The sequence below is a fragment of the Oreochromis aureus genome, linkage group 17 (assembly GCF_013358895.1).
Source record: "Oreochromis aureus strain Israel breed Guangdong linkage group 17, ZZ_aureus, whole genome shotgun sequence".
Lineage (NCBI taxonomy): Eukaryota > Metazoa > Chordata > Actinopteri > Cichliformes > Cichlidae > Oreochromis > Oreochromis aureus.
In genome coordinates, this window is record NC_052958.1 from 13365856 (window position 1) to 13377844 (window position 11989).

The 11989-nt window shown below is 39.1% G+C and overlaps 1 long non-coding RNA gene across 2 annotated transcripts in view; it reads right to left on the reverse strand.

Annotated features, from left to right (window-relative positions):
- Positions 1-10706, reverse strand: part of LOC120433782 — a 96627-nt gene extending 85921 nt beyond the window's left edge. For both annotated transcript variants that reach the window (XR_005608751.1, XR_005608750.1), the window contains exons 1-3: positions 10636-10706; positions 8296-8309; positions 2231-2354 (exon numbers count right to left, since the gene is read on the reverse strand). This is a non-coding gene — a long non-coding RNA (uncharacterized LOC120433782). The remainder of the gene's footprint in view (positions 1-2230; positions 2355-8295; positions 8310-10635) is intronic.
- Between the last annotated feature and the right edge of the window lie 1283 nt (positions 10707-11989).

Sequence of the window (11989 nt, forward strand, 5' to 3'; positions counted from 1 at the left end):
TGACAGGAGTTATACCTGATGCGGTTTTCTGCTGCTGCTACAGTCCATTTGCTTCAAGCTTCAATGTGTGCTGTGTGCTCAGAGATTTTCTTCTGCATGCCTTGGTTGTAATGAGCTGTTATTTCAGTTATTGCTCCTACCAGTTCAAAGCAGTCTGGCCATTTTCCTCTGATCTCTGACATCAACAAGCTATTTTCACCCAGAAAACTGGTGCTCACTTGATAGTTTCTCTTTTGGACCATTCTCTATAAACCCTAGAGATGGATGTGCAGAAAATAGCAGCAGATCTGTAGTTTCTGAAGCACTAAGACCTGCCAGCCTCACACCAACAACCATGCTTTATTCAGAATCTTTATAGATCATCTTTCTTCCAGATTCTGATTCCCAGTTTAAACTTCACCTGGTCATCTTGACCATGTCTACATCCCCAAACGTGCTGAGTTGCTGCCATGCGATTGGCTGATTAGATATTTGCATTACCCATCAAGTATACACCTCCATGCAAAAGTATTGAGCCGCCACTAATTTCTTTATATATTACTTCCAAGGAGCTACACTTTTTGGTGGCCATGGTAACAGACCCTCTAAAATATTTACTTTAATGTTGAAGAAGACGGCAAAATAGATTGCAAAATCAAGGAATGTGATAATGGCATGGGGGTAGGCAGAAATGACACGGGAACACAGAGGAAGAATATGAAGTAACATGAAAGGGGTGTGGCATAACAGGAAGGATGAGAAAAGATTGGAATTAGGAAAAGACATGGAGGATGAACTGTCAAAACCACATAAGCTCCGTTACCATGACATCCACACTTTTACCAGCTCACTTTACCGCTTAATCAAAGTCTAGCCTGAATGATTACATGGCCCTTTTTTTCATGAAAGTGTCACTATTTTAAAAAAGCTCCTAATACTGTGCTCTAGGAATCATTTCTAATTTATTCTCACCAGTCCTGATCTGCCAACCAAAGCTATTATAGGAAAGTCAGGATGATGTGCTGTCAGAAGCCAGAGAAATAGATGTCATCCACAGCAATAAGCCTGTAATAACTACCGTCAAATTATTTTCAGGGACTAAGTAACTTTTCCCTCATCTCCCCATTTGGCCCCTGGCGCCTCTTATGCAGCTTGTAAAATGCTTATTATTAAAATTGCATAACTATGCATATAGCATTTGAGTTGTTGAACTGAGGCAATATATGCCTTTTTGCTTATTAATGTATAAGAAGATTGCAAAGTTTCACTCATGCACAAAAGTTAATGACACATGTGGACATATTCTTTCATGGTCATATCTCCAACACATGTCTGCATATACTCTGTACGGTACAGGAGTGGCCATAGTCAGGTGTGGAACATATCGTCTGGCATTTTGAGTCGCTTCTTTCCTCAAGAGGATAATTTAGGTGTGTTCGAAATGGGAATGAGAGAATGAGTGGAAAAGGACAAGAGAGGGAATGAGTGCAAAGCAGAAAGAGCACTTGCTTGTGTTTAGGGTGGCTCACAGTAGTTAAAGTGACATTTTGTTGAGATGTGCACTTTCCAAAAAGCCCTGTGGGGGTGCACAGGGCATGCCCAGCCATGTCAGCCTACTCTATGCAGTCACACTGTATCCTGACACTAAGCACACCAGGCAGGCTAGGCCATGCGCCCAAACACATTATACTCTTTCCTATCTAACACTCAAACAAAAACACGCTAATTTTATCATACCTGACACAGATACAATACCCTCTAATCTAACATGAAAATGTCCTCACACAAACTCAATTTTATCTACCGCACTGTAAGATTACATAAATAAGGACCTTTTTTTGCCCTCAGGTAGTCCATCTGGGTACTCATATTTGAACTCTGTTTGTTCCATATACAAATTACATAATGAATGCTCTGTGCTATAAGCAGCCAGCGCCCTGTGTTCTGCATATGACCTACAATGCCTTAGACCTTGGTCAAGCAAATGATTTTAGGCAGGGACTAGGCTGGGTGATGGAGCACGGATGGCTGCAAAGTGATGCAATTGGACAGCACAGTGGTTTTGTGAAAAGACCGAGCAAGAATATTGTCTGATCTGAACTTTGACACTCTTGTTACAGAGTCATCTTGAGTGGATTTAGAGGAGCTGAAAGTCTACACGGTGCTTTCATTCCCAGTGCCACACACCAGGTAACAGGACTGAATGAAAAACAACGTTGCTTGGTGCAGAGAAACCACAAAACACACATACCTCGCAGACAGAGTTCTATCCTGGGGTGTCATGGGGGGACGGTAAGGGTTGATTCTTTCACACTCTGACAGAGCCACTAATGCTAAAATGTCAGCACGCTGTTGGAGGAGCAGGCAAAAAGAAGCTGCAGAGACAAAGACACAAAGAGAAAGAGATGGGAGGGTTAACATGACAACTAAAAGTCACAAACCTTCTAAAACCAGGTGGGGGTTAATTTTACACCTGCGCTTCAGTGCCCTGCCAACATTAGTATTAAAAAAAAAAAACTGTATGCAGAGCCATTGACCTTAAAATTCCAGAAATTAACCGTGAAAGAGAAAAACTCCTCCCAAATCTCCCTCCACATATCCCACAGTGAATGTAAGATTAACTCAACTTTACTTTGTGAACTGCTCCAACTATTTTCTGTCTTAAAGTATGCAAGATGTTTTACGCTACTGTATGTCAGTGGCCAAAGCTAATGTAACCAATTAACTATGGTGGCAAACTGTGACATTAGTGACTGTCAGCAGGTGCCAGTCAAATCGCATTAGGCTTTCTGCTGCTCAAGCTCAAGCGGTTTTATTGGTGGCACTGAACTAGAACATACATTGAAGGCATCAGGTGAACTGTACGGCACAACAAGAAGCAACAAGGCAGGTTCATCCATCACTACAAAAATCACAGAAGCCACAGGACCTGGTCCAGTGCCAGATGGATGTGCTGCGCCGTGCTGTCAACAAGAGCAGTTATTTCCAAGTGATGAGAAATAAAGCCCAACTTACTGGAAGATGGATATTATGCAAGGTGATCTCAATCTTAGTATGATAAATGGTGATACCATGAGAACAAGCTTTACATTAATGAAAAAGTAGGTTCTGTTTCAAATAGGCTTTGCACACTTATGCCGTGTAGTGAAGCAGCTCAAATAGACAGGGCTCCAGAGTGGAAGCATTTTATTTGCATACGCGACTGAAAACTGATATCGAAATGAGAAAAAATATTTGGGTGCACCAGTGCAACTAACTGAGTTTAATACAGGGATGGTCCCCAAACCAGATACGGACTTGGAAATGCATCTAAATTATTAAGAACCATGGCTTTTTTTAAGTTTTAAGACTTTTTTTTAATCTGTATTTGAGGAGACAGGGGAGTGAGATTAGTAGAGCGGAAAACTTGATTTTGGTGTAATTGTCATTGCACAAGGGGCTTCTCCTCTCTATCATCCTCTTCTGCGCTCTCTTTGTCAGTGTTTGCCTAAAGGAAGGGCTGAGCACACACAAACACACACACAGCCTCTCACACACAGGTACAAGAGGTCATGAAGAAGATAAGTAGAAAAAGAGTTTTACCAAGGTGATAAACACCTGATCATCACCTTCACAGATGAAAAGCCATTTTTAAGATTATTTTCCATATATCTGTTCAATGAGCATAAATTGCGGGAGAGTTTTCACATTGTTTGTTTGAAATCGCTTGCACAGTATAAACTTTGTTTATGAAGTAAAGGCAACTTCCTGCATTGGATGACCACACCAATGTGAGGAGCTGCAACATGCAACAAGCTACTGCAAATGTCAACATGATCAAAAGGCCAAAAATAATAATCAGGAAAAACAAAAAGACTGCTGTTCAGCCTTGCTGCTTTAACCGCACAACTATCCATAATCACAGTTATGTGTGTAGCCACTCCCAAGGGCCCATATTGAGCCAGGAATATCCCTATTAGGTCCCAAATATATATTTTAATTTAAAAAATAGGTTTATGTTTACAAAGTATAATAATGATGATATCACATTTGATTATGTTTCATTCGTCTTTGTGAATCCTTGCTGTTTTTTCACCTGTGTGCTATGCTCCTTTTACACAGGTGTGACCCAAATAATTAAGCCAATAAATACTATGTGATCGCATGCTGTGTCTGTAAGTTCAGCTTAATTCTAAAATGCTTGGGTCACAAATCAAAATCTGCCTTAAAATGGTTTTACAGTGCAGCCAAAGATTTATTCATGATCTGGTTGTCTGTTAGACTATTTGTTTGACGATACAAACCATATAAATTGCTGTCAACTACAACTCTGTGTGTTAAAATGTTAAGCTAAGAGCAAAGATAGGAAACATGGCCAAGACATTATAACCCGTTTGCATAAAGTACTGTGTAACAACGAAAAAAAATGGTGCTACAGGATATTCTCTGTTGGGCTGTTTCTTTTTTTGGCCAGTCTGGGATCAAAATTAAAATGGCAAACTGCAGATTCTTGGTCTGAAGCCAAGCTATGGTCAAACATTTCTTTTGCTCCATTCCATTACATCACAGCTGGCACAGCTGATATGCCGGCTTGAGCTTTGTGGTATGGAGAAATGATTTACAGTGTCAAAAAGATCCAAGAAATTGACATAAATGCTACCATTTTCACTGGCCTTGTTGGAGGGAGAAAGACTCCTTAAAGTCCAGCTACAAGGAAAAAGGGCACAAATGAAGGCTGTAATGTAATGCATTTTCAGCTAAGCCTAAGAAAATTCCTCAATACTAGTAATGACTGTTGCTAGCAAGTGGCAGGTTCAGCCTCTGAGTGCTTCGAGCCTCAGAAGGGCACAGTGATAGGTCAGAGTAAGCTAATTTAATGTAGATTATCAAAAATGCACAGTGCAATCTATAATTTCACACTGGGAAAGAAGCTGGTGAGCCATTAGGTTATTGATGGCTTTCATTATCACAAAGAGCACACTGTGAAACAGACAGGTGGTCAGTTAATTGAATTACAACCGTAAAATACGTTAGGTGTTGTGTCACAACGTTGCACCGGAACAGCTTCAATGCACCTTCCTCCAAAGGATATTTTTTCATTTTTAAAGATAGTGGTACAGAGCTCTTTGAAACACGTTGGTCTAAAGTCTTGCATACATGTCAGATCAGATTCACCTCATTTCCATACTGTTATACATTATCATCAGTGTTGATATATATCTATATATTAGAGCAGAAATACTTCAAAGGGTATGGTGACTCAGACTGACTTTGTATTCATGAAACCAAGCCTTTCTTCTAAAGATACAAGGGGCACACGAACAATACCAGATCCACTCATTACAAAAGTCAAAGGTTCAAGAATTATCTTACATTTATTGCCTTCTATATGTGTCAGAAAACTCCCCTTGCTGTGTGGTGATTGGACAGAAAAAAAAAAAAACTATCCTTCCATGTTATTTTATAGAAGCTGGAAAAAATTGCTTTTCGGATAAAGATCTACTGCTTGCTTTGATCTTGCCAATGAGTGTGCGATCTGTCTGCCATTTCAAACAGCTTTCTGCTCATAAGTCCATCAAAATCCAACAAAATGTCTTTCTTGCCCAAGAACATTAAGAACTCATTAGGCCGAGCATGATTCAGCTAAATACATCCCAGCCTTCTGTCCAAAGAAAAGGGGAGGGGGAGGAGAACTTGCATTCCTTAAATCCTGTCTGTAACAAGAGTAATAATACCAGTAGAAGCTGTTTTACCCCCCAGTGCTGCGAAATTTGCATATCTTTATGTTTGTGAGTTTGCTGTCTTTCTGAGAACCTGTTTTGCAAATGTTACTGCTGTACCTCAAAAAACATGTGCCTCAGATTTTTTACTATCATGTAAAAGCAAGCAAACAAACAAACAAAAGAAAGTGCATTTTTAAAGCCATTACCAACATGGACAAAAAAGAAAAAAACTAAAATTCTCTGTAATGGAATAGACAAAGCGTATGTTTTTAAGTGAGACCTTCTACTGTACTGAAAAGAAGAGGGAATTATTTCCTGCCAGATATAAAAACCCCAAATACACTTTTGGTTAAAGAAATACAATTTAACAACCTATAAAAGCAGTTTTTAAAAGGAGAAAATAGTCATAAAAATAATAAAAAATTGTTACTTATTTAAATTATCCTTTTTACGGCAGCATAAATAATGGTGTTATCTTGGGATCATCATGAAAAGTTTCACATTCATATTTTAGCTGTTGTGAAACTGCAAAAATGTGAGGGAAAAGTAAACATTCAGCTCTGCATTTCATGAGGCTGTAAACAACTTGACTAACCTGTAAGATGAAATCAAATGGAAAAGGACAAATCTTCACTATATGCTTTTAAAGTTTGCTGGACCTAACAGAACCGGCAAAGAAAAATATAACCTCACATTCAGTGTTAAATGCTGTGCAAGGACGTCGGTGGACTATGGCAAACATTTTAAATTTAATGGAAACTGTTTGATAGGTCAAGAAGCACTATCAACTGTAACTACATTGCTGACCAAGAATGTCCAATTTGTGCTGCTTCTTATTATTTTTCTTTATATGTGAGCCAGAGGTGTACACGCCACACACCGGCACGCTCACAGACTCATAGTGTGAGGCTCCAGAGACCCAGAATGCCCTTTCTCGCTCCTTCTTTTTTTAATCCTGGCAATTAGCGAGAAATAATTAATGATAAAAAATGAAAAAGTTGAGGGCAGAGAGCCTTGAAGATAGAGTTCTGCACCGTAAGCATTCAATTCCCCCTCTCAAGGTCCTCAAGGTCCACTGCTCTCTGGCTGTGATCCTTATACAGCTACTGGGAGAGACTGGAACAAAGGCCTCTTTGATATCTGCCCACCCTCTCTCACTCAATTTTATACTCTCTCTGCATCTAATACACTCTTTTCTTGTTTGCTTGATTGTGCTGGTATAAAACCCCAACCCTACGCACCCATGATTTCACTCTCCCTCTCAACAACAAGGTTGCAGTATGCCTGCTAAGTGTCCATTTGAAAATATTGCAAAGGTTACACCAGACATCTGCTGCTCCACCCAGATAAGACTTTGTTTGATCGCCTCCCTGTGAAATTAATAAGAACAGCCATTAACAATCTGGTAGAAATAGGAAGTTGGTACACGTGCAGCTGTGAAGAGATGGGTGAGGCAGCTGAACCTTGATAATGCAGCGCAGCAATGGAGCCATAAGTAGGGGGAGAACTGGGGAGGTCGTGACCTTGTGAAGTCACTTCAGAGCTACATTCAAGCGTAATGTGGACTTGTGATCAGAGTGAAACTGCACGCACATGCATATGCATGCGCAGTCTGAAGAGACTGAAGAGAGAGTGATTAGGAAAAAGAGGGAAGGAAGAAAAAAACATTCCTGAGCACTTCTGCCCCCTGGTGGCAGTTTGCAGTAGCATCTTGCTGTACTATGCAAAGAAGGCTGTAAGAGAGTTACAGTAGAAGGGGGACTTCTGCGAAAATAGTCTAGGGGTTTCTGCTTATTGCACCACCTCAGCCTCCCGAAGGGTGGCTTTGATCTTTGCATACATTTAAATTCCAAAGAGGCAAAAAATACTGAGGCATGATAGAGCTCATTCATTCATAAATGCAGCTACTGGGATTAGATCTGGAATTACAGAAAGAGCAGACATCATTTCATAATACTCTTCAAGCGAATTGTATTTCATTTACTGGATATTTTAAACACTCATTTCAGACTTTGAATACAGCCTTCACTGTGGTGGTTTTATTTGCCACTAGCACAGATAATTAAGTAAAATTCTGAACTACACAGACGCACCAGGTCTTATTAGCATCATGTTAGACAAATCTGTTTGTTTAATCCTGCACAAACGGCTGCGCACTTTAAGTTGTGAGCACATAAATTTGATTGATGATTCTTGAGCTCCAAAAAGCAGAGTTAACAAGGACCGGATTATAATTGCACAGAAAAGCTAGACAAGCCTGCAGACAGGCGTTTGATCTGATGAATGTGACTGAACCCTGCATCTGTAGTTTATCTCTTTGGCCAGCAGATGGCATCAGCAGTTAGTGCAGTGTGCTGTGGCGCAGTACAACCACCCCCGTTTTCTGTCCTTTAGGGCAGCGGCTGCAGTGAAGCAACTACAATTTGGCAATCTGGTTGTAGCAAATAGCTCGCTTCCTTATTTTGATCAGACACCCGGGGGGGTCTAGATTTGTAGAATACGCTACAATTTCTGGCCTCACTTCTCTCAAGTTTTCACCAAATTCTGCTCGATGTTTAAGCCCCTTTGAACTGTACATCCTCCCACACGCTGACATACACACACGAATACTTACCCCTTACAAAGTGTCTTTGACCCAGCAGCACGGCAGATGTTTGCATGTGAAACAGACAGAAAGAAAGAAAGCAGTAGATCATTAATACACATGCTAAGGAGCATGGAAAAACTTGTCTGGAGAATCAATAGAAACATCAGAAGGAGGAAGAGGATGATTAGATATTGACTGAGGTAATGGGGTGAGGTGAGAAAAAAAATTGCAGTTAGCCAACTGGTGTTTTCATCTTGCAGCTCTAATATGGCCTGTCTAAATGGGTGAGAAACTTTTATCTGTTAATATCCATTTAATGTACACAGAGTGTCACTGTGGGAATTAGGAGACTAGGAAATATTACGTGTGACAGAATTACAAGTACCGTATAAAATGGGTTTATAGAGGTTTAACATTATAACCATAAATCTGATGGTTTAACACCTAATTCACCACGTTGGTTAAACACAATACTGATCTGTTGGGGTTTCTTCAGAGCATTAAGGACAAGCTCTCATTTCCTTGATTAATAACAGGCTTTGGGATGTAAATGTTTATATTTAAGCTCAATCTGTGATTCTGGGTTCAGTTATGAAGTGAATTCACGAGTAACACCAGTGAATCGAAAACACTGTTGAGTCACGGGAACACAATTTCTGAGCCAAAACGGTTGTTTACAGTAACAATAACAATGTGTCGTTTATTCCACAAAGAAAATCATAAAAACAACTGAACCATTTTAAAGTTGTAAAGCTCATTACATTAACATCGAGTGCAAAATTGATGTGAACCTGCTATCAATAAATGGCCGTATTATATGCCAAACACAGTCAACTACGTTGATATCAACCCATATCAGTGTTCTGCTGATGTAATATTGTTTAGTCCTTTCATGAAAGGAAAATTGCCAGGACTGTGATATTTTTTTTTCTAGTTTTGCTTTTAACTTACCCAGGCTTTAATTCAGTTTTGTTTAGCAAATGGCCAAAAACTTAAAAATAAATAAATAAAAACAGTGTTAGTTAAACACTGAGTGTTTGTCTTAACTACATGCAAACCAATTGTGCTTACATGGGTAGTCACTCCCCAAAGGCTCATTCTGAGCTAGGAAAACACCTGCTTAACACATGTACCAACTGGTTATCCTGTTCACACACAGGAAACTCAAGGAATTTGAAAGAAAAAGTTCAAGAGGAAAAAGCTATGCATTTTATAATGATTATATGAAAACTGAGTGTATATATATATATATATATATATATATATATATATAAAATTAGCTTCACAGACCACAGCAAGCACTACAGGCTTCCAAACCCACTGTGTTGTTTCAATATGGACATCAGAATTGAGGTTTTCAATTGGAATGTACTACATTTGAGGCCAGCCTAGGGTAAAAAAACATACCTGCAAACCAAGCTTAAGCCTGTTGAAAGTCCACATACCATAGTTATAAAAAAATGCAATGGCACCAAGGCCATGGAAACAATTTCCTATGGTACCATGCTGCTCTCCCACGACACTGCATCTTTAAACGTACAACAAACCAATATGACCATACATACAGTATAATACTAGTCAGTTTCTTCATTTTTAGAAATTGATAAATTGAGGAATGTAAAGCTTTACAATATCAGAAAGGTAGTATGTATGGCTAGAGTAAATGGTATCTCTCCTTTATATTTCCCTAATTCCTTCTCTCACCCAAACCGGTCGCAGCAGATGGCCGCCCCTCCCTGAGCCTGGTTCTGCCGGAGGTTTCTTCCTGTTAAAAGGGAGCTTTTCCTTCCCACTGTTGCCAAAGTGCTTGCTCATAGGGGGTCATTTGATTGTTGGGTTTTGTCTGTATGTATTATTGTAGGGTCTACCTACAATATAAAGCGCGTTGAGGCGACTGTTGTTGTGATTTGGCGCTATATAAATAAAATTGAATTGAATTGAATAATGCTGACCCTTTATTGCCAAGTCTGTTAACATCCTCAACATACCTGAAATTTACACATCCTGACTAGGAAGTATGACACTGCCAGTCACCTAGAAATTATAAATAAATACAAAAAAGGCAAATATTCGTGGCAATCGCTTACATAATACTGAACTGACCTCTGTTCTGCGAAAACGTACAAAGCATTTCTAACTTGCAGTGAATGATTGTTCCATGACACAACATGTAGCTACTGCAAGCTTTTATTTTGGTAGGAGTGACGTTAGCTATAGCTAGTCCATTGATACCAACCAATGCGAGATGAAAAAAAAAAAACAAAACCGACAAGTACGCCATTTAAACAGCATTTAGTTAGTTTAAATGCTGGTGAAAGTTAACGTTTCATGACGACCTATTCGTGAATTAATTCGTAGCATTTTTACCATTTGATTTGCTCCTTGTTTGCAATCTTTCTCAGTAGCTCACTACGTAGACTTTATGATAATGGAACTGGAAAAACAACAGGTGTGGTTTATCACACAATTAAGGAATTAAATTAGAATCCAGTCAGGTTGTGGACAATGCTTATTTACATTTTCTGAAGCAAGATTATTTAATGGTTATGTATAAAACTTAAATATATTGTGAACGCTTAAAAATCAGAGTGGGTAGTTAAATTTATCGTCATTGTGCCTGTTTGGCAGGGGCCTGTATTTCAGTCGCATACAACAAATTTAATTTGAAACGTACACATCCGGGTCACGTTACAAACGTAAGATACAAGACTACATACTCCCAGCGCACTTTTAGTATAAAAAAATGAAATGTAAAGTTACTGCGAATTATTTAATGTACAATATTAAAACATTCTTTTATTATTTTATTATTTCTCTTTTTTCTCTGTACTTAAAAGGTTAGTATTTAGTTAGTTTAAATAAAGGACTGTGCCATCATCACTGTGATGACGACCTTAATTATTTAAATTGCACCCAAATAGAGTTAACAGCCTATGATTCTTATAAAAATCATAATTTTAACTGCAATACAATGCCCATTGTAAGGGTGACCCATGCAGGATGGATACTCAGGGGTAAAAATAAATAAATAAAATAAAAAGTCCCTCACCTGTTGATCCACTTATCTATCTACTAACATATTTCTCAGATGTAGTTTCCAGTGTTGAAAGGCATGCACCACGCCTGCATCACTCTTCGTCAAGTCATTTGGGCACATCTTGTGTTACTCACGCTGGTGCATCCTCAGTCAGGGACAAATTCATTAAAAATGACCACACAGTAGAGAACATCATGCATCAGTCCATTAGGGTTCTTTCAACAGTCTAGCTAATAACAGCTCTTTTAGAAACAATTAAGAGAAAATTTGTAGCACTGCTGAGGGGAAAGAGCTTCAGTTTATGTGAATCCCATCAAGTGTAGGATTGACACTGAGGAGGTCACCTTGAGAAAGGAAGGATTTATAGGAGGAAACCGGATCAAAGGAATACCACAACAAACTTTGAGAAACTGTTTGGCAAACTAGTCAAAGAAAGAAAGAGGTATGCTACATCTGAAGCCAGTTAAAGTTAGGAGTAACTTTAAAGTGTAGACTGGTGGAATAATCACAGTCTTCTTGGTGGAATGACTAACTCATAAAATTGGTTAAATGTTTCAGAAGCCTATTGCTGTCATGTCCATCACAAAATGGTCTGAGGGAAGTACAGAGGAGGCGCTTTTACAACAGCAAAAACAGGGTGGTGGACTGGATACGGATATGCTGTTCAAAGCATCAATTTATCTG